A 27118-nucleotide genomic window follows, 5' to 3' on the forward strand; every position below is an offset into this window, starting at 1 on the left:
AGGCGACGCGGGAAACGCATCCCGCTCGGCCTCGCCTCGGGCGGCCGGAGGGCCCCGTTCCCCCCCGCCCGCCTCCAGCGCCACCCGGCCCGGCCACCGCGGTGCCGGCGCCCCCTGCGGGCCGGGAAAGGCGCCGCCGCAGCCCTGCGGGCCGGCGGTAAAGGCGGGGCAGGCCGGGCCGCCCCCTCCCGGGCGCCCACCGTGCGGCAGAGGCAAGGGCAGCCGCTCCCCTCCCCCCGGCGCCGTTACCGGCTTCCCGCCCTGCCCCGCCCCGCCCCGCTGCCTCCCCCTCCCCCACGCCCCGGGGCCATCCCGGCCCGCAGCGGCGAGGCCGCGCGGACATCGTCACACGCCGGAGGGCGACGGGGAGAGGAAGGGGGGCACCGGTTACCCAGGCGACCGGGGCCCGCCCTTCACCCGTCGCTCTCTTCCCCGCCCTCCCCACGTCAGCGCAGTCTCCCACCCGGCCGGGGTGGGGCAGCCGGGGCCGCGTGATTGACAGTTGCCATAGAAACAGGCTCGCCCCGTCGCCATTTTGTCAGTTAGCCTTTTTTTAAAAAAAAAAAAAAAACAAAACACCTCTTCCCGCCTGAATCGTGGGTTTTATTTTTTTTCCCCCTCCTCCTTCCCACCTCCACCCCGAAAGACGTTATCGCACAAGAAAAACGAAAGAACACTCTCAAAAAAAAAAAAAAAAAAAAAAGAAACCAACAACGTCCCCCGAGGGTCCGGCGGGGACACGCGAGAAGTTCGTCCCGCGCGGGCGGCCGAGGACAGGTTCGAGGCGGCGGCAGCAACAGCAGCGGTGCGGTGCGGGAAGGGAGCGGCGCAGCGCCTCGGCGAAGCCGGTTCGCGAGGGAGGGAGGGAGGGAGAGGGAAGGAGGAGCGGGCGGGGAGGGAGGGAGGGGGAGGAGGTAGAGGCTGGCAGGCGGGGGAGGGAAGGAGGGAGGGAGCGAGGAGTTCCCGGGGGCTCGGTACGGCGCTGCGCTTCCCCCCCACCCCCTCCTTCTCCTCCTCCTCCTCCTCCTCCTCCTCCCCCCGCTCGTCCGCCCGCCGCTGTCCCCGCGCTGCTTGGCCGGGGCTCAGGCCGCCGCCACCGCCGCCGCGGAGCCGAGGTGAGGTGAGGCCGGGCCCTGCCGTTGCCGCCGCCGGGCGCTGCGCAGGTTTGGAACGCGCGCCATTTTGTGAGCGATAGAAAATCCAGCCCGGCCAGGAAGCGCCGCGGATCCGCCCGCCGGGCCGGCCTGGGCCCCCCCCACCGCCTTCTTCGCCGCCCAGAGAGGAAGGCGCGCAGCGGACGGACCCCGCGGCCGGTGCCCTCCGCGCCCCGAGCGGCACCGGCACCGCCGCCAGCCGTGTGGGCCCGAGCGCGGCGGGGCGGCCGGACTGCGGAGCGCACAAGAGGGAGGCGCTGCCGCGCCGGGGCCCCTGGCTGAGGCCGGGGTAAGCGCTCCCTCCTCGCCCTGCCCGCACCCGCCGCCCGAGGGAAGAGGCCTCAACCGGGAGAAAAGCCGGGCCGGAGTGCACGGCCCACCGCCCCCCGTACGGGTAAGTGAGACGCCTCAGCCGGTGGCGGGGAGCTGCGCAGCGGGACGAGCTGGTGCCACCTCCCGGCCCGGCGCGGTCGAGGGGGGCGCAGCGCAGGGGGCAGCTCCGCTGCCATCTTAGAGAGAGGAGGTGGGGAGAGCGGAGGGCCCCGCCGAGCCCCCGGCCGGAGCTGGCAGGGCCGGGACCCGTACCGGGCTTTGGACCGAGACTTCTTCCCCGCCCTCCCTACGGCCGCCCCCTTCTGGGGCAGGCCCGGCATGGCCGGGGGGCAGCAGCGGCGGCCGCGGCCTCTGCGGCCCTTTTCTCCTCGGCGTCCGGGAGAGGCTGTCGCTCCCGGGTCGGGAAGCGGAGCGGCGAGAAGGGGCGGCGGGACCGGCGATGGAGGAAGGGAGCTCGCCTGGATCCTCTCGCTCTTATGCGCAACGCCCTGCGGTGGGCGGGTGCGAGGTCTCGCCCCGGTCTGGGAGCAGGGAGAGGGAGGCGAGGAGGGCGTCAGGAGTTGAAACATCAGCTGAGCAGGCACCTGTTGTGGTGGAGGCTTTAGGTGCCCCTGCCTGCACCCGGCTGAGGGAGTTGTGTGGTAGGTAGGTGGGGAAGTTGGAGGCCGATGTAGAAGGAGTACCTGTGCGAGATGACTGTCATCTGGGCGGGGGATGGGGTGGGGAAGAGGAGGGAGAAGCCATTGGGAATAGACGCAGGGACACACAGGCGCTTCTGTATTTTAATAGCTGGCTGCAGTCTTTTATGAATTTAGCTTTGTGTTGCTGAAGAAATTGGAGACCTCATCCGATACATAGGGTGCTCCTTCTCTGGAGTGGCATTCCCTCCCGCCACCACAAAATCAGAAAACACAATTAAAAGTACTGTAATTTGAAATTTCGAAATTGGTGCATTTTTCAATCTCAGTCAACTTTGAAGTTTTCAGTTTAGTCTGTCCAAAGACTATGTAGGGGTTCTTTGATCATGTGTCTAGATTGCTGCTGTTACTTAGTTCTCCTATTACTCCACAGTCATCACGGGAAATAAACATTCATTGTTCTTTAAGATTAACAAAGACAGAATATGTGACTACAAAATAAATCAACAAGCATGTTTTTGACAACCTACTGTTTTAATCCGAATGAGAGTGTGCTGTTAACTTTTGCCAGTAGCGGTATATAGTCACACTTTCATGGATGTAGTATCACAGGGAGATCTAGATAAGCAGAAGTTAACAACTAGTTTTATTATCATGTTGGTATTTTATTCTCCTTTTCTTAAGAATAGGTGTGTGGAGCTGAAGAAAATGTCAATGATATCTGGTTTTGTGTGTAGTAATGTTTAATTATCTGGCTGTAACCAAGCAGGATTTAACATACCTCATTGGAATAGTCTGTAGCCCTAAACAGTTTTGGTAAACTTGTTTCTCTTATTCTCCACATGGCCCTCTCCCCAGCCTCTGTAGGTTGGATATTTTTGGAAAATTAATTATACTTTATACAATTAGAATAATAACACTGAAAATAACTCTGTGAGCTAGTATTTGTTAACTGTTATTTATATGTATTTGATGAACTTGATATGTGTATATATAGACTTTTTGTAGGCTACGCTTCATGTTTTTGGCTTATATGAGTTGCTTAGAACTAGAGTGTTTTTATTTGCAGTCTGAAGTAGAATATATGTGTGATGTGTTAAATGTACATTTTTTGCTGTGAATTAAAAATTCTATTAAAGTTTATGAAACTTATCAAGTTTAATTCATAGGTTTTGAATATTCTTTGAGTAAAGCAAGTGTATCTTGTTCTGACCTGAATAAAGAGCACAGTCATCTTAAATGAAGAAAAGACGGCAACTCCTTCTGTTAAATTATTGTGTACGCATTTACATGTGACAGTAGTTTAATATTGTTTCCAGGCAAATAGGTAAGAAAGACAGTCTGTTACATGAGCAGCAATGTTACAGTTCCTGAATCAGTACTTGGGTGGATTTAGAACTTGTCATTGGAGTCCCCTCCCCTATGTTGGACAGTGACAGAGAAGCTGCAACAAGGATAATTTTACCTAATAGCAGCCAAGAGTTCTCTATTTCAGTGTCACTATATGGATAGTATTCTCTTGGTTGTGTGAAATAATGAGGTAGTCATCAGGAATTTATGATTTTTTAAAGTACATAGGTTTTGCGAAGACTGGGAATTGACATTTGATGACCACAAATGACTTCTAACAAACTGATTGGTAGTTTAAACAAAGTAGAAATCCAGGTTTTATACTGTTATCTAGTAAAAACTCTGTGCCTTGTCTAACCTTTTAAAGTTAAGTTTAATTAGGACATATTTGCTAACATATGTACCGCATTTTAGAATCTTAAATCTGATAGGGCCTTGCAAGGAAATGTGTCTAGGTTAACTGTATTACTAGGCTTTGCCTTCATGGACTTACTGTGATATTTTTGTCATTTTCATTCAAATCAGTCAACACCTTAACATAAAATGAAAAAGTCCCTTTTAGTTTATGCTAACGTGTTTGAAACTGTACCACCTGGTCATATGGTGGTATGTGAAAAGACTAGTTAAACACATGAAAAACTGTACCTTTATTTGCTATGATAGCATTTTAGAGTTTCATCTGAACTGAAATGGGTTGTGAAGACTCAAATGTAGTCTTACCAAAGAGGCAATTTTATTGCTATAATTAGATTCTCTTTTCAGCATTCCTCTTAAAACCTTTATTTCAGGTGTTTTTAACCATGGCTATGTGACTGTAGGTTGAAAGTTGTTGTTACAGCTTCTGTTTTTGAGTAAGAATTGAAGGCTGGCATATGTTTAGTCTTTCAATGGTAATTTTTAATGCCAGTTGGAGAACTGTTCTCCAAAGTGAAGTAAAAAACTTTCTGATATCTTTGTTTTATGGGAGTATGGGAGACTTGTATAACTTCTGAAATCCTTTTGTAAATAGATCTATTGTAGAATAGGATTATTTACAGAGAGCTGCTGCTTTTGTCTTTATAACTGAGGACAATAGATTACTTGTTAAGTTTACAGTTTCATCTCTTTTTTTTTTTTTTTTTTTAGAATTTGATAAGAAGCATCTTTTTTAAAAAAGTATGTAATAACTTTTTACTAATTAGACTTTAAGAAGTCTGAAAGACTTGATGCATTTATGCAGTGAGACTTCTTTGCTCTAAGACTGTTTGAAATAATACAAAAAACCTTTGAGCAGACATGCCTTTCTTGTAAGCTTACGAGTAGAGAAAAAAGTAGAAAAGACATTCTGAGAAGGGGAATACGCTCCTTTTCCTTCCTCACTTCCATGGGTCCTTCAAGAGGAGAGTTATGGGAACTGTAGTCTGCTGATAGTTTAAAAACACTGGAGAAACTTCTGATAATTAGAAACAATTGTTACTTCCAGAAAGACATATTCTGTGTGTACAGTTACCTAGTACTCTCTCTTCAAGATTACACGATATACCAATAGAATTGCAGTGACCTAACCATTAGTTGCAAGTAACAATTAATGGAACAGTTTGTAATTTATATCCATTGGTTATCTTTTTCCCTTATGGGAAAGGAAGGTAAAATTCTGTGTTTGATTCTGTTTTATCCAAGTGTGACTGAAAAATAGCTCAACTAGTTTTACTAGTACAAATGTATTTAATTACTTTGCAATAGGTCTCTAGTTCATACTTACCCCAGCTTTATTTGGAGTTCAGCTCCATTTCCCCTAGTACTCATATATATGAGTTTTGTCCAGTATCTGTGAGTGCTTAATTATGGCTTACTTGTCTGAGAGCACAGATCAAAAAAGGAGCTCCTTTTTGACTAGGAAGCACACAATGATGAGACAGGCTAAGTCCCATTGTCTTCATAAGGTTTCCTTTCTCCTCTCTCACTTCCCCTCCTTTTTTTTCCTTCCTTCTCTTCCCCAATCTGTAAAAGGTAGGCAAGTTTTTCCGCAGTTGAAAAGGTTGCAGATGGGGTGGCTCAATAGGAAAGGTACTGATGTTACCATATCCTCATTCATTCCAAAGTGTCCTGTCCTTATGATTAACAGGGAGAATACCCGCTGAAGGGTTAAGGAAATGTGGAAGGTAGTTCCCAGTCAGCTCTTCTTATGTCCGTGCATACTCCGTGAATACTCTGAAGCCTCTGAGGTCTAGATAGTAGCTATTTCAGTTACCTTTTATGAAGACATAATCAGTTTAATTTCAGCTCTGAATATAACATATCTTAAAAGCAGTGAAAATGTTTCTGTAATTAAACATTAACATAAGCTAGCACTTATTTATAAACGTACTCCTTGCAAAGTTTCCAGGGTATGAGTAGAATTAAGTACCTGAAAGTGAAACTGTGTAAATGAAAGTGAAATTAACTCCATTAAGAGGCAGTTTTGTTCCAGCTGTGAGAAACCAAGCTTTCAATTTATGTGTTACATAACATTAAAAAAATGTCTATTTTTTCCCCTTTGTCTTTTCCCCAGAGGCAAATAAAAACAGACTGTGTTTTGAGTCAGTTAAAGGAATAGTTAATAATATATTAATACATCTATGTGTTGAAAAATTTCCTCTTTCATTTTAATAACTGCTTGGATGGTGAAGTAGGAGTGGAAACGTACAAATTGATTTCTGATAGTAGAGTTATTCTTTCAAAATTCAATTGAAAAAAATTAGGGTGAAGTTTGAGTTACTGAAAAAAATTGAACTAGTAGAATGACTGGTTGGCACAGTCATACTTAAATACATTTTAATGATTAAATCGAACTTGCCAGTGAAACTTTTTGATCCTAGTGTCCCAAAAACCTGTTGTTCATTGTTTTTTGGCTTCCTGGCTTCAAGCAGAGGTAGCTAACATTTTTGTTCATTCAGAATCTTGTTTACCTATATGTACACAAATCTTAATTTGTGTTCCTGTGAACTCTGTAAATTCCTAATAATTTCTCATTTACTTTGCAGTAACAGTGGACTTGTCACTGAGGAGCCGGTCAGAACATATTGCATCCACTTCTTTTTTAGAGGAAATAGTTTTGTGTCCATGCTGTCAGTTCACTGTTTAAACTGAAGGAAGGGATAAAAAGAGGAAAAAAGAATATTGTCAGGTAGGGAAGTTAATGTGTTAGTATTTATTCAGTTCTGAACACTGAATTTCCTACCCTGATCCCTGTTTGGTCTGCTCAGTTGTAAATAGAGCTTTTTTTCCCTACTTATAAATGTATAACCATTTATGCTCTTGTTTTTTAAATATAATTTTAACAGGACTTACACATGAAATACATATAGGTTACATGTATGATGACAGACAAATCGGTTTCTAATACACTCTTTCAAAGTCTGATTGATATTAGAAGCTTAGTAACTTTCCCGGATCACGCGTCATTCTGGCTTCTTTGTTGTTATTCTTCCTAACTTGTGCATAAGTAGGTATTAATTTAATAGCATGCCAAAAATTGCAGGTTAGTGTTTGAAATATATTGATATCTTTGTTAATGTTACAAGAAGTGATTGTTGCATGAAGATCTTGGCAGTTTCCCTTTTCTTTAGAAGTTACTCATAAATATTACAAATACTGGGTCATAATTGTGGAATAACACAGCTGAATGTACATTTTCCACCACAATCAGATGTTCATAAGCTTAGAATTCAGTGTTCTTGTATTTAGATTGACTTTCTTGTCAATGTCATAGTGTGCCTTCAGAAGCTGAGATTTTTATGGCAGACCCTGTGCAGGAAAATGAGCATTACTGCAAATGCTGAACATGTACATGATTGCAGATGTCTGTCTATGTCTTTCCCACGGAAATGAGATTTTTTGCTGAAGTAAAAGTTCTATACATGCTAAGGCTACAAACTTAGATTACACTTTCCTTTCCCCAAAAATCAGAAGCACTAGTAGGTGCAGTTCTAGGGAGAGGTCGGTTAACTGTACAGTTACTCCAGCTTCATTTTTAATGACTCCTGTAGCTCCTCAAACTGCTCCTGGTGGTTTATTACTTTTAATACATACTGTGTTTTACAGGCTTAGTTTCTAAGTGAATTAATGTCTTCTGTGAACTATGCCTGCTAGAGACAGCATCATAAATGATTCATTTATGTTGAAGGCTGAGTGGAAAGAATATATATGATACTGTGTTATAAACAATAGTTGAAGTTTGTATTGTAAGGACATAGTTAAAAATTGCTTGGTTTTGCATTTTTGTCCTACTTAGAGACTTTAGCTGGGATCTGATTTTCATTTTGTGCTGTACAACATGAAGTAAGTATTATTTCTTTCTCCATTTAATTAGAATTTCATGACTTTGAGATGCATACCCATTCATTCCTAATGTTCTCCTATATAGCATTTTTGTTATGGCACTGTGTAAATACATACATGTTTGTGGTTTGTTTTTTTTCTTTTAGTAAACAAAAAGGGTTGTGAGTTATTGTAATTTGATAGTCTTTTGTTGTACAAAAGCTTAATGATAGAAGGTCTAAAACCGAATAATCTGAAGGCGTGAATGGGAATCATTAATGATATCTGATATGGTCTTTACAAGAGGGTTTATCTCCTGTCTTTGTAGGATTTGTTCGGGGATATTTTCACCTGTGTATTTTACGCAGCATGCAATCACGGTTTGCAGTTCGCAGTGTCCATGTAGAATCATAGAATCATAGAATGGTTAGGGTTGGAAGGGACCTTCAAAAGTCATCTAGTCTAGCCCCCCTGCAAGGAGCAGGGACGTGCCCGACTAGATCAAGTTGCTCAGAGCCTCATCCAACCTGGCCTTGAATGTTTCCAGGGATGGGGCTTCCGCCACCTCTCTGGACAACCTGTTCCAGTTTTCCACAACCCTCACTGTAAAAAAATTTTTCCTAATATTCAATCTAAATCTACCTCTCTCTGTTTTAGAACCATTACCCCTAGTCCTGTCACAACAGGCCCTACTGAAGAGCCTCTCCCCATCTTTCTTGTAGGCCCCCTTGAGGTACTGGAAGACTGCTGTAAGGTCTCTCTGAAGCCTCCTCTTCTCCAGGCTGAACAGCCCCAACTCTCTCAGCCTGTCCTCATAGGAAGTGTGCTCCAGCCCTCTGATCATCTTTGTGGCCCTCCTCTGGACCCTTTCCAACTGGTCCATGTCCTTCTTATGTTGGGGGCTCCAGAACTGGACGCAGTACTCCAGGTGGGGTCTCACCAGGGCAGAGTAGAGGGGCAGAATCACCTCCCTCGACCTGCTGGCCATGCTCCTCTTGGTGCAGCCCAGGATGCGGTTGGCCTTCTGGGCCGCGAGGGCGCATTGCGGGCTCCTGTTGAGCTTCTCGTCCACCAGCACTCCCAAGTCCTTCTCCTCAGGGCTGCTCTCGATCCATTCCCCGCCCAGCCTGTATTTGTGCCTGGGATTGCCATGACTCAGGTGCAGGACCTTGCACTTGGCCTGGTTGAACTATCTGGTTTCAGTTTTTTACCCATCAAAACATTCCTTTACTTATTTCTATAGAGTTAAATTAACCAGTCATGTTCACAGCATGGACATTTTAAAATTTAGTTTTGAAACCTTGAGAAATCCAGTTGGACGTGTGGAAACAGATTGGAGTATATGTACTCGACTGCCTTACCTTAGTGTTTGATGGTAACATTTACAACGTTGATAACGTTGTCGTCGTTCTTGAATCAAGATCGGGTTTGCTTCATGTGATGGAGACTAGAACCTTATGTAATGCTTTTCTTGGGTAAGGAACCATTAGAATTGTTGACAATTTCTAAATGTAGGTTTGAAAGCAGTACCTAGTGCCCCTTTACTTAGTGTGCATCTAGAGATCTTAGATGTTTTGTACAGCACTTAACTTCATGTTACTTCTATACACACAGCAGTTTTTGCTTTGCTAGAAGGAGATAAATACATGTAACTAAGCTGCTTTTTACAAGGGGAATGAAAGCAAAAAAGGTGAAGTGACTTGCCCGAAGTTACACAGTGACGCAATGGGCAGAACTGAGGTTAAGGGTTTAGGTGTCTTACGTCTTAATAGCAGGATGCTGTGTATTTGCAGTTGCATTTGACTTGAGTTTGTGTTCTGAGTGCTTTATAACTCAGGAGAAGCAGTCTCTTAAGGTTGGAGAGTGACTCAGCATATCCAGATAGAGGTTTGCTGAAGGACATTAGAATTTCTTTGTAAATTTGTTTGGAAGAATTAGAGTTCAAGTTCATTTTTCCCAAAGGGAGTTGTCTTTAAAGAAAAAAAAAAAACAAACATTTTTTACTTGCAGTGTCTTTCTGCGTTCGAAATACCTTCCTTGATCTCAGAAAGAGCTGATGGAGTATTCCAGTAAATAGTATAATTTATAGTATAGCTGGCATTTACTGTATAGCTTTGTTTTCTATATGCTATCCTCCTGATATACATGATAAGCATCTGTTAAATGAATAAACCAGCATTTGACTGTGTAAGTAAAGATTGTGTTGCAAAACATATAAAAGAGACAGAATTGTGCATCACGCCTGCCTTAAACGTTTCTTAACTTAGTCTCTGATTTTATGGCATTTGTAAAACTTTTTTTCACATGGAAAGAGAGAGAGTCATATATGGTATTTGCTTAGTTTGTATGATTGAAACATCTCCATCTTATTAGTATAGAAGACCCTACCTCTCCTACCTGATCTAGCAGGGCTGAGTTTTCAGTCTTAAGGGTCAGTCACTTGAGAGTGAACAGTTCGAGGAACAGTGCATTACCTGTGCAAGTGTATACTGGGCGTGTAAATCTTACTTCTGTGTGCTTTGGTTTGGTTGACTTTCACGAGGGAAAAATGGCTAAATGTCTTGAATGTGACTCTTCTACAATAATATTCTATGTTCGAGTTTCAGCTGATCAGACTTGTCACAGAGTCTTGAGATGTTGCTCGGTAATAGTGGCAGTGAAGGGAAGCAGATTGACAGAAGCTGATGAGTAAACATTGAAACTATTGGTCTTCTGCTACTTTACCTTCTTAAATTCGGGGGAGATTGGAGAAGACTTCATAATCTCTTTTTCATCCAGATCAATTGCATTTCATAGCATGAGATAAGACTGTAGGCTGGTACATAATTGCAATGCTGAGAGAGTGCTGAAGGGCAGCACAGCAAAAACCAGTATATTCTGAGAAAAACACAAGCAACATTGATTTTCTCCACTGTTTCCTTCTACCCTAAACCATTTTCTCCTTCCACCCACCCAAATCTGTGTATGTTTTTGTGGGGTAGTGAAAATTATTTTGCTCTCCCTGAAACTGTACCTGTGCCAAATTTTAATTGATTGATAAAAAAGAAGCAAAAAGATAAAAAGCAACAATGCATTGTTTTCATATCTCATCTATGACGAGTGTGGGACATGCACAGTATTTAATCTGATGACGTTATATGAGTTTGTTTTACAGTGTAAGTATTAGCAAACTGATGTGAAGTTCATGCTGCAAGATACAGAGCCACTGAAGCACTTTGAGGGAAATTGTTGAAAGACTTGTTCTAAGGCAAAGTGCGCAACAAGGAGTTCTTTGAAGGCAGTTACAGCTCAAGCAGCTCCTCTTCTCTCCAGATTCTGGCTGGTTGTTCCCACCTGCTTTGTGTTGGCACAGCTGTTTGTAAGACCAACCAGTGAATCAGACTTGGAAACGGAGTTGGCTGAAATACATAATTTTATATATATAACATTTGAGTGTGTGTGGGGGTGGAGAATCAGGTTACTTTTCAGTCAGATTGGTTCCCAGACCCGGTACACTGTGCTGCTGCTCAGACATTTGACAAGATAATGGAATGGGTTGTGTGGGTGGACAAGAACAGGGTGCCTAGAAGAGGCAGGGGTTGGTTAACTGGCTCTGATAGCAGTGTTACTTAATGGAGAACATAATTCTGAGGAATTTTTGCCACCCCTCCTGTAGTAAATCACTCCCCTGTCAGTCTCTCTCTCTGTCTCTGCCCCCCAACCCTTGCTCTGCCTCAGCCTTTTGGTTGCTGTCTTGAACTTCTGTGCGTACTTATTCCCTCTGTAATGTTCCCACTCTGATGCTGTCCTGCTTATGTGCACTCTTAACGTGCACGACCACAGTGCTACTTGATAAGGAGTTCTCTCGCCAACTCTCCTGCTTGCTTTCTAACTCTCCTCGTTACTCCTGATGAATCTCTGCTTTCTTGCGCTCTTTTCACTTGTGCTCTCCTCTAGTTCTTCCTCACTCTCGCTTACTCTTTTTTACAATTTCTAGCTTCTGCTTATGCCTGTTTTCTGCCATGTCCTTTCTAGTGCTTGGTCTCTCCAGCGTCTCTTTTTTTCTCTCTTGCTTTGTCCCCTGCTTGTTCTCTGTTTACTCCTGCTTATTCTTCCTCGCTTGTTCTTGCTTCCTCTTCCCCCCTGTAAGAACAGTGCTTTTGAGGGGAAAAAAGTAGCCAAGTTTTAAAGACTGAAATCTCTTCAGAAACTCCAATTTTTTAATTTTCTGTTCCTCCCCCCAAACATAACCACAAAACAATGCAATATATAGATTTCTTCTCAATCTCATGCACTTCTGAAATCTTTACTTGAATTCTATATTGCCTTAAGATAGATATGTGCACACAAAATATATGTTGTTCCTATTTGGACAAACTGAAAAATGAATTGAAGTTTCTAAAGTTAATATTCTTGTAAAAGGTATTTTCTGGCTGTCTTTTTATAAGATGTGAGGATAGCTTATTGATACCAGAAGCTAAATTGCAGAGTAAAGATGCTCAGTTTACTTGTTTCTGCTGTACAAAGGGAGACAGGAAAAAATATTTCTCTTGATAGCCTGGTTTTAACATAATCATCAGCCAGACGGGTTATGTTAAAAAAACCAAACAAACAACTCTTTTGGAGATCCCATGCTTGCTTCTCCTCCTGAATAAGTGACTGCTGGGATTATGCTGTGGTTTCACTTCCATGTATACATAGTATTTTTGTTCAAGTTACTTAAATTTTGTTGATAACTATTTACCTATTAGTTGAGAAAGTAGACTGGAGTGCTGATTCCTTAAGGTCTGAATTCATCTGTATTTTAATATTCATCCATATTTTAATAATCCAAAGTGACTTCAAATAAAAACGTGGAAGATTAGACAATGCACTTGCTCTTTATAGCAGGAAAAAAGCAATGGAATGTTTCTGCCCATCTCCTTTGCTTCTCTAAGCCTTTGGGTAGACTGAGGGCAGGAGCACCTTAAGTACCTTGCAAGGCATGCTTCCTCCAAGCAAAATGTGATGGACAACATCTTAACTTTTGCTCTCTTACATGAGGGTGTACCTAAACATACCACTCTCTGAGCTTGCAGATTTTTATTCCATTAGGCCAGCTGCTCTCGGTCAAGTTGTCAAGCAGCCTGCTATTAGGATGTACATACTAATAGGACAAATACTGTTTTGAATTACAGTAGTTATTCAGTTGGTTCCTTCTTGGTTAATAGATAAAAGTATTACTCATAAATGCTGTATCTCTTCAGTGGCTTGTCTGATTTTTTTCCCAATCCAATCCATCGTCTCTTCTGCTTTGGGTCTTGTTGCAGTCTGCTCTTCAGTAAACTTTGTTCATCATGGTTGTTCTATGCATTTTTTTAATGGCTAAGGGCTTTTGGCTTTAGATAAACAGTATGGCATTGCTCAGTTTCTAGGAGTAGTTGAGGTTCCTTAGTCAAATAATTATTTGGCTACTTTGATGTTTAGTGCCTGTCTTTCCCTGTTCCCATCCCCTTCTTCAGCAATCCGTTGCACTTTTCATAAAGCCTTGTTTCTCTTTTTTCCCTAACTTGCTTTGGGTTGACTATTCTGCATTTCAGAACTTCCCACTTTGGCTGTCTTTGTTGCCTTTCAGGATGTCATCCATCTCCTTGACCCATTCAGGAAAGGAACGAAGACTGCTCAGTGTCTCCTGGCAGTGTCTGTGGTAGATATAATCTGTATAGGTTAGCATGTTTCTTGTTCTTTCCTAAACACAGAGGCACCATGAAGAACGTCTCCATGCTTTCTAGTAATTCCTGTCAATCCAGTATGAAGCTAACCTGAAATATTTTGAATAAAAATATCTCTGAGCAAAAAAGGGAGAGTAGGCTTTGGCTGCTAGATCAGTGAGGGGATCCATCTTGTCTCAGATAGATTCAGTGTTGCACCACTTAATTACATATAGATCTCTTTCTCTTGAGCTCTGAAGCTATTATGTCTCCTTTATGTTCAATTCAAGTACAGTCTCAAATTAACAGTGTGGAGTTCTGGTTTATTTCCAAAGGTAGTGCTTTCTTGTTTTTTATTTTTTTAAAAAAGTGCTGGGAAGAGGGAAGTTCCTGTTTTGAAGCCTTTACTATTTCTTACTTATGTTGGAAAGGAACATATCAGTGTAGTATATGCTGTTATGAATTGGGACAGAGTTCTCTGTTGAGACCATCTTGATAGCTACGTTGTCATGTTCAGTGTTTCTTTTTTTGCCTTGCGCTGGAAACTGGTCATATGAAGAGCTACAGAGGGGAGTCTTTTAGGCTGCAGTTGGTCCATTTGGTGCACCTGGTATGAGCTCTGAATCTTGCTGTTCTTATTTGTTTTGCTATGCCCATGCAATTTCATATACTGCTCTACTTTTTCAGATGTGTCCAGAAAAATTGTATTCTTCCTAAGGATACCTCTGCTGTGGCATCATCATCCATGGAGTATGTCTGATCACACTTAGGACCTTCTTGTTTAGCTTTTTCACAAAATGGGAAAAAGAGCAGGTCTATATCAAAAGCTACCTTTTAAAACAATCTTTCTTAAAAAAGTACTGCACATCATTACATGAAATACACCAGTTCAGTAACATTAGTAGACTATTAAAGAAAAACATCTACTGGAAAAGTGGCTTTGTTTTGGAGTCTTTCCATCTAGCTAGCTGTTCTTGGTAGTCTGCAAGGACTTCAGTGGGACACTAAGGATTTTCTTGCCTTCTTATTTCCTGGGTACCTCAGACATAGTGATCTTGAGTACTGTTTGGAGGTCTGTAAGGTCAGGATTTAAAGGCCTACCTTTTTTTTTTTTTTTTTTCTTTTTTTTCTTTTTTTCTTTTTCTAATTTGTCCTCATTTACTTCCTGCAACCTGCCTTATTTTTATTAGGAAAAAAATACTATGGGAAGCCATACTCCTCTGGTCAGAACCTTACCTTAGCAACTTCTGAGACTGGCAGAGATACTATTAAGTAATCAGAAAGTTGTATAATCTTAGCACGTCCTCCAATTACTTAAATGGATAATTTTGTCAAAGTTGTGGTGCAATGTCTGTTTCTTGAACAAATGACAAATAAGTTGGGGAGCATTAGATTGATCAGTTTATACCCAGTATTTGGATGCAGGAGTTGATTAAATTCATATAAACTGTCCCAAAGGTTTAGGTTTTCCTGTTTGGCCTCATAAAAGTCTAGTTAGACAAAATTAATCTGAAAGGCCTCTGTTAGAGGGAATTTTACTGAGCTTTTATCTCAGTGAGAGATGTCTTTTAGACTTTTGTTTTATGACTGCCATCAGAGAATATTCAAAAATGAATTCCATACATCTCCATAGTGACTCTACTCAAAAAGAGACTCAAAAGAATATTATCCCAAGTTGACAGACTAAGCATGAACAATACTCTCAGGACCATAATATAACAGTTATTAAAAAAAAAAAAAAATTCTCCCAAGTTCTTTAAACCTTTAGTACATCAAAAAAAGAGGCATATTTATTCAAATAATTTGGCATCGTCTGTGTATGAGAGAAGGCCAATAAGTGAACCTGAACAAAGTTGGTTTTCTTTTAGGTCAATTACTGCTAGAGCAGTAAGGACTAGGAAAGGCATGAATGTGGGCAGAACGGCGCCTCCTCCCTGCCCCCCCCCCTTTTTTTCTTTTTTCTTTTTTTTTTGGTAGCAGCAAACGATTAGATTGGCTTAGTAATCATGTGCTACTTCATCCTTAGCCTTAACCTTCTTTTTCTATTTTCTGAGTAAAAGCAAAGTCTCTCACATTTGTTTTGGGCTAAAAAGGTGTGTGTGTAGGTAGGTAGATATGTGGTGAGTTACTGAGGATTAGCTGACAAAAGGTAACTTGTAAACATGATTGTAAGTTTGAACTGTTGGCTGTCAAATTCAAATTGAGTTGTCTTATGGCAGGGTATCTGCAACCTCTTGTTGGATTTGTAAAACCTTTTCCACACCAGAAAGTCCTTGTCTCCTATATTGATAAGCAGGAAATACAGTTTTAATGGTGATTCCTCAAATGGAATGGATTGCCAAAGAGTGTCCTGGTTTCTTCATCTCTGAGGACTTTTGAATGATTAGATCTTTGTGTGGGGTATTCCATACACTGATGAAGGCTTGATGAGGAATTACTGGACGTAATTCTAAAAAAGTTGTGTAGAAGGTCATACTTGATTATGATGAGTATGTTCTGGGCCTAATGCTGTTGTTTTTTTGGTCCAGGTTTTTTTTTGTGTGTGTGTGTTTTTTTGTTTTTACTTATAGCAGAAAATGGAATTATTTTATCTGGCAGAATAATTGTTCTAGTCTCCAGTGAGCTACCTGTAACCATAATTTGTAGAGGTGTAGAGCTGCCATGAATGTTTGATGAAATCTCGGTTCAGTGTGAGAATAAATGTACCCTGGTAAAGCTTCTGTTGATTGATGTATATCCACTGTCTGTACTGGCTTTTCTCCCTGTGTGTGAATGCATCCACATGCATATATGACTTGAATAGCGTGTTTGAATTCTTCTTAATGGATTATATAACCATTTAAAACTCAGAAAAATTTAGCAACCTACCATCTCTGCTGTAGTATTTTTGGTATATTTTGGGAAATACTAAGATTTGCTTTAACATTATGCTTAATGACAGGGATGGAGGCTAACAAGGTAATAAAACAAAACCTCAGAGTTATAAATCTGAAAAAGATGATATTTTGACTTTATCACTAGATTATATGAAAATTTACTGAAGTTCATTAATTCATCTCCTCCTTCAATGAGAGTTTTCTAGGTCAGTCATTCCTTAACCGGGGAATAAGGCCATGGTAAATGAACTACAGATGGAACTTAAACCAATGTTGAATTATGTTAAGTTAAAAAATATTGTGTTAGAATGATTCATATTTTGTTAAAAAAATTTTGGAGATGACAGTGATCTATATTCTGAGAAATGTTAGGGCTGTAGTTATGGAGTGAATGATGTGAGGAAAATGTGGAATCTTTATTTATTCATGTATTTATTTACTACGTTGAAGGAACAAAGAAGGGGAAAACTCATTTGTGCATTTTTTTTGTTGCTCTACTTTGGAGATGTTGCCATAGTTTTGGAGTGCCTTGTGATGTTGTATGCATTGGAAATTACCTCATCAGCATGATTCAAGAGTTACAGTAGTTTCCTCCTTCAAAGATTTACGAGACAAGAGAGGAATTAAGCTAGGGCCACAGATGGACTTGTAGCTCTCCTCATTACAAACCCTACCTCTTTGGTGCCTGGATGTTGGAGGAGAGTATGACATGGCCATTTGGCAGTAGCCTAAATTGAATCACAAGAGACTGTCTCTGTCCCCTTTGTTAAGCACAGTTGCAAGTTCTCTTTGTTGGCGTTTTTGTTTTACGTTTCCACATTAGGCCAACTTAAGAAGCTAAGCATAAAAACCTAATTATGTAAGTAAAGGTAAAAACTTACTGCCAATTTAGCTAGTTAAACTGTTTAATCATGAGGTGGAAGAGTGCCACAAAGATGAGCCTCATCTGTTGTCTTGCTCTTTTCTTATAAGTAGTAGCCCTGTGTTTGGTCAGCTTTTGAGGGCATACGCTTCATAGGAAGTTGTGTTACGTGGCATAAACTGAGCTAGCATCTTTTTTTTTGGCACAAAAAGGCCTGTTAGCCTTTTTGTTCTAGCTTTAAGTTTTGCTTAACATTTGCTAGGCTAGTCCATTTTACTAAACTGACAGGAAATGAACCTGACAAAGATATGAACAGTTTTTAATTGGGTCATTGAATTGATTTGTTTTACTGTATATTCAGTGTGAACGCTGAAGCTTTCCAAGAAAGGGGGCCCAATATGCACCTGAGAGTTGGGAAAAATGGAGAGGGACTGCTGCCCTTCTTGACAGTTTAGTGTGTTCCTCAGATGGAGAGAATCTGAACTCATGTCATTCAATTTCAATGAGAATGCCTAGATCACCTGGCTTTTCAGATGTTCTTGGCAACTGTCCTTGAGTCCCATGTAATCTGTACTATTGTACAAAAAAGAACCAGAAAATCATGGGACAGAGGGAGAGGAAAGGAAACATGACTCCAATACAGTGATTAGTATGCTTACCTTAAGGGAAGAGGAAAAAGAAACTTTCTGGCCTTTAATCTGTACTTACACATTTTACAGGAAGTGGCTCCTGGATAATGTTTTATTTTCTTGGTAGAAAGATATTACATGAATTATGGAAATATAGCACAACCACCAAGTTAGGAATGATATGGAAATGAAGTGGAGAGAGTGTGGGAGAGTATAGGTGGAACATAGAATACTTTGTATCAGTGCAATTATATTCTACTTACTCTCAGTTATTTGTTAAGAGGCTGTAACTCTACTTTTTTTTTTTTAATAGTGAAATTAAGTTAATTTTCTGAAGGACTTAATCTGATAAATTGTATGTCTTTGTGTTTGTTAATTCATATGTTGAAATACAAATACTCTGATATTTTTGACATGTATTTGAGGGTATGTATTAAGTGCAGTTCGTAAGAAATAGATGATACTGTGCTAGAGGTATCTTGAATTTTGAAAACAGTGCATTTCCTTAGCTCCTCTAAATTGGGATCTCCTAAGATAATAGAAATAATGTTTCCAAAGTGATTTCTGCAGTAATCCAAAACAGAATTATTTTTGCTTTAGAATTCAGATTTCTCTCCTACTGTTATATTAGTCAACCTGAGCCTGAATTAAGACTTAAAGCATTTTGTGGAAGTCTCTAGATATACTTAGGCTGGAACATTGAGAGCTGAATGGTAAAGATGCTGGGTTTTACTGTGATGAATAGTCTCTTTTTGTTTGTTTTGCTTTCCAACATCAGAGAAGTTTGTAGTTGGCATGCCTGATTAAATTTAGTTCTTCAGATTTATTTATGTAGACTATTATGACAGACACAAACTATATATAGAAAAGCCTGTAAACATTTCACTTGTGTTCTTGAAGGGGAGGTGGGGTCTATTACTATTGATACCAAACCAAGTGTTAGCTGTGGCCTGCAAGGTGCTCTGTGGCGGTTTGTTGAGAACTCTTGGAAGTGCTTTAGCTAGGTTGCTCTTAACTTCTCTTGTACTGTATTCTTAGCCTATACATCAAACCTTATTATAGATAGCTAAAGTTTGTGAGCTCTCTACTTTTGTCCTTCTCTGGACAAACGTAGTCTGTTTAGATAGTGAGCTTTTTAGACAAGGATCCCCATTTTATTGTGTCGCACAATGCCTAATGCACTGAGGTTCGCCCTTGATGAGCAGAATGCCCTGTTTATTACCCTAGCACAGTCCTAGAGTATGGCTGCTTCACTCCCAGTATCGGTAAGTATTTGGACTCCTGGCCCTGAGCTGGGAACTGTCAGTTTCAAAGGTCTAGAACATAAAAAAGAATGCACAAAAATGCAAATAAAGGTCTTTGTGATTGAGTAGTATTATGCAGAATATAAATGTGTTAGCTGTATGCATGCGCTAAGAGGAACAGTTGGGTTCTTACTTACTGTGTAGATTTTTAAACTGAAAGTCAGACTTGGGGTCTGGAGCTGTGCAGAGTCAGCAGAAAACTGATCAAAAAAGGTGAATATTTTACATCATGCTAAATTGCGGAACTGACTCAGCAAGACTGGGGCAGGTGCCAGATATGGTGCAAGAGATGGGCCCTAACTGAGTGGTTAAGGGCAAGGAGGAGTGTGGGTGGGAACACAGCAACCAAATTTAAATCAGCTTTGGCTTTTGGGGAACTGCAGCCTGAGTTATTTCATTAAAATAAGAATTCTCAGCTTATTTACCATCGATTTTGAATGCATCTGATTGTCATGGAGCCTGAACTTAACCACTGTCAATTTTCAAAGCTATTGAACTTCACATGAACTGCTATTTAAAAGAATCTTGAACAAGATTTTTAAGCATGATGTTTCTGTACTGACATGTCTGGCAAGAGCTGGAGCTTGGTTTTTGATTTCCAAGTTAAACAGAGCTGGAAGAGCAGTTGTGATATATGTCTTTTTGGGAATAAGAGTTTCCTCCTCTTTTTCTCTAAACAACTTCTAATTTCTCTTTCCCATATGTGAGTTTAGGGTCCCAGTTACTGCGTCAGTATCCTAAAATCCTAGAGGTAATCCTAAAATTCCCTTCAAGCACATTTAACTTTGGTAGATCTAATTAAAATGCAAATAAGTAAACTTATTTTGTGTTTTTGTCCCCATTTACTACGGTTGCATGGCTAGTCTGTATTCCATTTTGGTATTATGCTTGGGATATGTAGAAAAAGAGAAATAATGCTCTGGGACTTTGAGTTGTGCAAATAAAGAAAAAGGGTATCCTTCCACTTCAAAGAGTGTGTTTAGAGTTACTTTTAGGCATAGCCATTTGTGAGCCAAAATTGCTTTGGTTGCTGCTGTCAACTTGCTAAATCAGTCTCTTCCCCCGCCTTTCTGGAGAGGCAGTGTGTACCCCATTTCTGAAGTACTGAGTTTGACTGGTTTAATATAAACATGAAGCTTGTGAACTTGTCCTGCATAAAAATGATAATTTGATGGTAGGACAAACTGTATCTTGTCTATTGCCCTGAAAGAAGAAAAAAAAAAAAAAGGAGAAAGCATAAAGCTGAGACTATCCTCCATGGCAGGCTTCTTAAATGATTGTGCTCTAGAGTCAGTAATTTTTTATATTTTTTTCCTAGTAACTGGTGAGGTTACCATCAGAATGATGTTGTGGCTGAAGTCTTGTTGGAAAGACTTATGATTTGGCTAGCTTGTTTATTGATTTTTAAGTGCTAGAGATTTTTTTTTTTTTTTTAGAGGTTTATGTTGAGTTCTCCAGGATTTTTAGGATTATAAGAGTGTGTGTTTGTAACTAAAGAAATGTCCTCGTTTTTCTGCTCTTCTTAAATGCAGTGTCTCAGAAACATCTCTGAACAAGTGTCCCCAGAAAATCCCGTATTTGTGGGTAAAATCTGATGTTTGAGAAATAGATATTTTCGTTTAGTTTCTTTGGATACTAGGTGGAAGTAGACAAGCTTCAGTTTTTCAGCCTAAACTGAAGCTTAGGCACTTAAATCTGATTTATCATGTTAAAGTGGAAAGGGTATCGGCAGTACTTCTCTGTTATCACTTTTCGTATTGGAAGTATACCTGCATTGGCAGAAGGCACAGGGATATATGGGGTGAAGTCTGGTTTAAGACCCAGCCATATAGTTGACATATGACCAGAGAGTACCTAGCTATGTGTATGCTTTTCCAGTCTAAATCTCCTTAATAATGAAATGCAAAAGTAGATTGTGGCATTGCGGTTGTTAATGGGAGCTGTCATATGGGAGTCAATTTAACAGCAGTTAGTCTCTGGTGAGTTTGAAAAGGTTAGAAGTGTTTAAAAAGGCACACAAACCAATATATGGCTGAAATGAGCCACTTACACAAGTCTTCCAAATGAGCACCATCTATTTACAGAGCTAGCCAGCAGTTTACAGTTGTGTGTAGTTAGTTTTTTTGATTGCTTTTTAATTTGGAAGACCATAGGTGTGCGTATTTCCGTGTATTAAAGTGTTTCAGAAGCCTTCAGGATTAAAGGTACTGATGTATCAGGGCAACGAACGTCTAGGTTGTTATAAATGTACTTGAAATATGTAACTTTAGATTGTCTTTGAAAGTAACATTGCAACTATCTGCTGCTAAAGTTGAAAAGGAATAGTAGTCTTACTTCATTTAGACATATGATAGCAACTCTACTGATAATTTCTCAGGAATCTGTGTATATAAAGTATTTTTGTAACTGAGTTTGTGGTGGTCTGAGTAAGATTTTACATTCTCTGGTTTTGATCAATTTTGTTACAGTAATGTTTACTGAAACATGACGATAACCTGTGAGTTTATTAATTTATGGTTCTTGTTACATGTACATTGCAGCGTGATATGGAATTTGTCATGCTTCAGGGTGGAATTGAAAGGGGGAAAGAAAAAGCAAATAGGTAAAACAAGGAAACGGTAACTATGTTAAAACCCAGTAACATCTGAATTTTATAAAGATGGGTCGCTTAGCTGAAGTTTCTTGAATGTATCATAATATTTTGCTTAAAACCCTGGTAGCTGTGAAAATGCTATACCATTCAGATGCCCATTTTATTTTATTCCATTTCTTGGAATTCCTTTTTTTAAAAATTTTTTTTTAATAGCCGTTTTAGCAAACTTTTGGACAGAAGCTGTTGTCTTTGCTTGCTGAAAAGTAAGATTTTCTGTTTTAATCAGTATAAAGGCATTGCAGTTAAAATAGTGTGTATTTGCAGGGAAGAACAACTGCCATTATGTCCCATATATATGTAATGTGTGTGTGCGTGTATCTATACATATGTATAATACGGGTCTGAGTTATTGCAGTTTTTGAGAAGTAAAAGCATTTCAGTACGCATTGCTTGTCTGGAGAGCACTACGAGTGCCGTCTCAACTCTAGTCTAGGATTAAAAAGTTGGAGTAGCTGCATCTAGGTACCCTCGCTTGCCAGGTCTCTGAGAAGTACGAGTCTGTTTTGTAAATAAAGAGTACAACAAAGAATGGGAGTAGTAGTTGGTGACTGTTAAATTGGAGGAATAGTAAGCTGTAGTAATATCAAGATTGTAGTCAAAGACCTGTAAACCGACTGATGTTTGGCCACTTTTTGTGGAAAATTTAGGTCTTCTTTTAATTCTTTATTTGCTTGCTTGCTTTGTGACTGAAAAGAATTGAGGGAGAAGTAGGAAGGTTATACTCTCTTGAGACTTTTTAGGTCTAAAGTTCTAAATTGATGAATGCAGATAAATAGTGGCATATGTTTTGCTTTGCGTTTTTAAAGTTCTTTTCCCGACCACAAGGAACAGAAACAGTTTTTGTAAATAAAATGATCAATCTTTTTGAGGACATCTATAGAAAAATATCGGGTCTGAAAAGCATTTCATAATTGTGAGACGAAATTACTCTGGACAAACTAGTTTACAGCCCTCATGGATATTCTATTTTGAAATAGTACTTTATTTACATGCTATTGTTTAGTTCATGTTTAACGTATTAACTAAAATGGCTCTATTTCTTAAAAAAAATTAAATTGTTGCTTATCAGATGTCACCTTTTAATGAAATCATAAGTAGGGTGTGTGTGTGTTAACATGAAAAAGAATCATTTGTAAGACAACATAGAAATAATTTTTTAAATACCTGGATTTCATGAATATCCTTCCCTCTTGTGGAATTCTGTTGTCTTCATGCTTATGTGAATTTGAGGTGAAATTATTTTCAAGTATCATGTAAATCGGACTCCTTAGTAATCACATTTATACTCGGTGGAGCCATTAAACGGTGCAAAAGGAAATGCTTGTTTGTAAGAGTTCAGTGCCATCCAACAGTTGTGAATATGTCCGCTGATATTGTTAGAGATGGGCCACTCCTGCTGTAGCATCTCTGCTTCTTTTGTATGGGGAGGGAAATGTAAATACAGTGGTGTGACTTTGCTGTTCCAAAACAGTTAAAATGTAACCACACCTGTTTTGCTTGACACTATTGAGTGGGTAGAAAAACTAGCCACTGCCCTCTCTAATTTGTGATTCCTTACATGGTTGATATACTGAAAAATATTTTAAGTTTGTGCTTCTAAAATTAATATTTTTAGTCAATGAGTAAGAAAAGAAGCATATGCAAATTATGTAAAAAATCTGAAGTATTTGAACTTTTATATTAGCATGAGATTTTTTTTCTCTCTTTCTCCACACACTCCTTTCCCCCGCAGTTGTGTCAGTTTAACTCTTCCTAAAACCATAGGCTTTATTCTGGGGTTCACATGAACAAATAAATATTTAAAACGCAAATCCCGAGCTGTCTGGCTATATGGGTCAAGTATAAGTTCTAGACTGTTCCCTTCTGATTCAGATAGCACTCTGAAATCTTACTGAATTAATACTGGTGTGACACCGTTGTAGGTTCTTATATGATAAAATTAGGTGCATTTCTTTATGTAGTATTTTGACACCAATACTGGTCTAAGAGCCCCTTTGTCCCAGCTGTTCCTTCTGCCAGGATGCTGTGCATCTGTAGTGGAACAGATTAGAGACTTGATAAAAAAATAGCAATTTTTTTTTTTTTTTTCTCCTTCTTCTCCCTCCTCCTACTCTTCGTTTTCCCACTGGGGTCAGTTCCCCAGTGCGGTTTGCTGAGTGACCCTGTAATAGTAGCTCTGTCTCAGCAAGCAGGCTGCTTAAGCTGTACTGCTGTTGAAAAAAAAAATTCTTGCTCAACTGCAACTGTAGTTCTGGCTTTGCCAGATTTGAATTTGGGTGAGAAACTTTGTGATTTCAGTAAAGCTGCTTGTACATACTTTGGCACTTAAAGGATGGGTTCTTGCATCACATGTTGTAAATTCAGCATAAGAGTGAAACTAGTAGTTCACAATATGCTCTTTTTAGAAGAACTAATGATTTTTGAGACTGAAAATAATTTTACAGTATACAAGAAAAATGATGGTAGAGTGTGTTTTTAGATGCAGTTGTTTCATAAGCATCTCGCAAGTACTGATCTAGAAACTAGCATAGCTTTCTAGTTTAGCAGTGTGCGTTTAAAACTCATTGGGTGTGCAAAGTATAATACAAGCTCTTGGGATTGAACGGTGTATTGGTGAAGCCTAGTATAAACTCAGTTTTGATAGTTATTGTCTTTTCATCCTAGCTTGAAAATCAGTCATGTACAAAAATGCCCTTTTCCCAAAATGTTAATATTCCTTTTCTTAAGTATGAGGTAAACTTGACATAACAAGGTGACTGTGCTCATAGTTCTGCTGAATATGCAACCTAAACTGAAGAGAGGTATATTATTTTTTTTCTTACTGAATTATGAATTATCAAACCTAAAGATAGTCCTAATGTAGTTGCTGACTATTTCAGTGAGAACAGTCAGCTAACAGGTTTTCCGTAATACCAAAGCACTTAAACTTGGAGACAGAGATCTGCAACTTCTTTGGGAACATGCTAGACGTGATACTTGTCACAAATTACTTGTATTTTGCTTAGTACTCAGTGTATAGGCTATCAGGTATAGAGATGTGCAGGTGTCCTGAAAAGTGGAGGGATATATTGGATTTTCAGGTGGAAACCATATCTGCTTTTAATTTTATGTATGTGATTTTGTGGGTGAACCTGTGATGTACTGAGTTCTGCTTTGTACTTTGGATGTATGAAGTGGGCTGGGTTTTGGATTTTTTTTTTTTTTTTCCTTCTTGTGAATTATTTCTTACATGTAACATCACATCTGTTGGTCCTAAGTAGGAAAAAAGCAGTAAATGTGTGTGTGTGTGTGTTTGGTTTTCAAATGTATGCTAATTGGTATACACCTAAACACATGGGTTTTTACCTAGTAACAAAAGACACTGTATGTGTTAGGTGCTGTAAGAACAATGATTTTGGAATTCCTCAATTGTGTCTCTCCGGGAGCTAGTCCTGGAAGCTGACAATCGCTAGCACCCTATGAGATCGATCTATTTATTTATCTATCTATCTGTGTTAAATTCCAGTAGTGTTTGTTGTACTTCACATTTTATTATGCAGTATTTTAAATAACACAGCAAAGGTGGTGTATTTGGTGAATCTTTTGCCCTGTATGCCTTATGTCAAGCAACATCATTGGTTGTCCGTATGTAGTTTCAAGAGTAGGCTGTTGAGATGCAAAATAACAGCAGCTTAAGAAATTGCTATTGTGTAGATTTATATATATCTAGATCCATTATATTGTAGTATGTTAATAATTTCAATGTAATAGTGTACATCTCAGGATAATTTTCCTGGTAAATAAATAAATATTTTTGCTTCTAAGTAAGTATTTATATTTTATGTTGCTAGCAACAGGCTGGCCTGCATTTACCGAAGGTCAGTGACCTGAATTATGTTTATCTCTGACAACAGAGTGTGCAGTCATGAGATATGCAGAGATTTCTCTGGTACTTCATGAGTACATTTAGAAATTAGAAAATAACAACGAACTTTGTTATGGTTAGTTTGCGAGATCTTTCAATTTTTTTTTACTAAGGGAGCCATATTGAATCTTATAATATAGTGATACTCATAAGGAAAATAAAACTATATAGAAAATGTTTGAATTAGTAAAATGTAAAAAGTAAGACTGTCCCCAGCAGACTTTTCTTTTAATTCAAGCTCTTGAGTGTGCTATTGTTGATATTCCGAAAACTTGTATTTGAATTTGTCATAGAAAGAATTCTTCATACATGCTTAAAACAAAGTTGTAGTGAAAATGTGGCCTTTCTTTAAAGGTGTGTGTGATACTTTGTGATGGTTGCCTTTAACACTTTGCGAACTTCTATTGGATAGAATTGGGATAGAATCTTTTAACTCTAGATGCTTTGAATTAGCGTCTATTATATAAACTAAATATGCAACATATGATATGATTTATGTACATTCTTAAGTTTATGAAATAATGTAGTTTAAAAAAATCAGTCTTACTGCTCTGCTGCATCAAGATTCAGCTGTACTGACTTCATACTGTGCTCATATGTAATAAAATTGTCCCCATTTGCAAAAAATCACAATCTGATTGATATCCAGGCAAACACATGGGGGAGGATGATGAAACTTCTTCAGAGAGATGTTAGTAATGGTTTTTGCACTGTAACTTTTTGGTTTTTAGACGTATGATTGCTGTGGAACCAACTTTGAATTACAGTGAACCTACTGACATAAGTTGGATATTGAGTGTTTTGAAGGAAGGAGTGGATGTTCTTAAGGAATACAGTGGAATAACACTTCAGTCCTCAACAGGCTAACAGCCAAACTAGGCTTATGGTGTAAGGAAAAGTCAGAGACACCTGAAAGGTTTGTTTTTCACAGTCACTGACTTTATAGTATGGTGGAGTATAACCTGGGATAAAATGTACTCAACATCTTTGGCTTATTTACCTAGACATTTTGTAGTGAAACTGAACTCTACGCTTGAAATTATTCATGAATGTGGAGTGGCTTTGGATAGGTAATCCCATTATCTGTATTTTGAGGAGATCAGAGGAGCATTGTGTCTATAGGAAAGATGAAGACTAGAAAGCAACAGTAATTAAAATAGGAAATGAAAGCATGAAGTAAAATTTTAACACTGTAGCTTTGTACACAGTTGATTTCTAAGAACTGATCTCTTTGTTTAAATGAAAGTCTTCAGCTTTTATTATTTTGTTTGCTACCACTTTCAATAATTTGCTTTTCAACACCTTTCTTGTCATCCTTTCCTCCCTCTACTCCTTTATTTACATTTCACTTCTATTCTATGCCACTAAGTAGATCAAATTGGGTTCTTGAAGCCCAGTAAATGTTATTAATAAGGGGATTCTTCTAGTAATGATCTTACAGATTGTGTGATGAGTGGGATTTGCTCTT

At 39.6% G+C, this 27118-nt stretch overlaps 1 protein-coding gene across 2 annotated transcripts in view; it reads left to right on the forward strand.

Annotated features, from left to right (window-relative positions):
* The first annotated feature begins 428 nt into the window (after nucleotides 1-428).
* The window catches only part of DYRK1A (dual specificity tyrosine phosphorylation regulated kinase 1A), an 85960-nt gene continuing 59270 nt past the window's right edge, over nucleotides 429-27118 (forward strand). The window contains exons 1-2 of one of the 2 annotated variants that reach the window (XM_086765389.1): nucleotides 429-848; nucleotides 1087-1548. The gene's annotated coding sequence lies outside the window, so the exon portion shown is untranslated. The remainder of the gene's footprint in view (nucleotides 849-1086; nucleotides 1549-27118) is intronic. The other variant, XM_086765397.1, reaches the window with a different exon arrangement.

The sequence above is a fragment of the Chlamydotis macqueenii genome, chromosome 1 (assembly GCF_036417535.1).
Source record: "Chlamydotis macqueenii isolate bChlMac1 chromosome 1, bChlMac1.mat, whole genome shotgun sequence".
Taxonomy (NCBI): domain Eukaryota; kingdom Metazoa; phylum Chordata; class Aves; order Otidiformes; family Otididae; genus Chlamydotis; species Chlamydotis macqueenii.